Consider the following 333-nt stretch of genomic DNA (forward strand, 5'->3'; position numbering starts at 1 on the left):
GGGGGCTCCCGCAGATTGGGCTGTTGGGACTGGGGGGCAATGGGACCCCAGTGTGACGGGGGGATAGGACTGGGGGGCAATGGGAGCCCAGTGGGATGGGGTGATGGGGGGCAATGGGACCCCAATGGGAAGGGTTAAGGGGACTGGGGGGCAATGGGACCCCAATGGGAAGGGTTAAGGGGACTGGGGGGCAATGGGATTCCCCCAGAATGGGCTGTTGGGACTGGGAGGGCGATGGGACCCCAGTGGGATGGGGTGATGGGACTGGGGGGGGACGGCTATCCCAAATTGGGCTGATGGGAGTTGGGGGCGCAATGGGACCCCGGGGGGATG

The sequence above is a fragment of the Egretta garzetta genome, unplaced genomic scaffold (genome assembly GCF_000687185.1).
Source record: "Egretta garzetta isolate BGI_Z169 unplaced genomic scaffold, ASM68718v1 scaffold579, whole genome shotgun sequence".
NCBI lineage: Eukaryota > Metazoa > Chordata > Aves > Pelecaniformes > Ardeidae > Egretta > Egretta garzetta.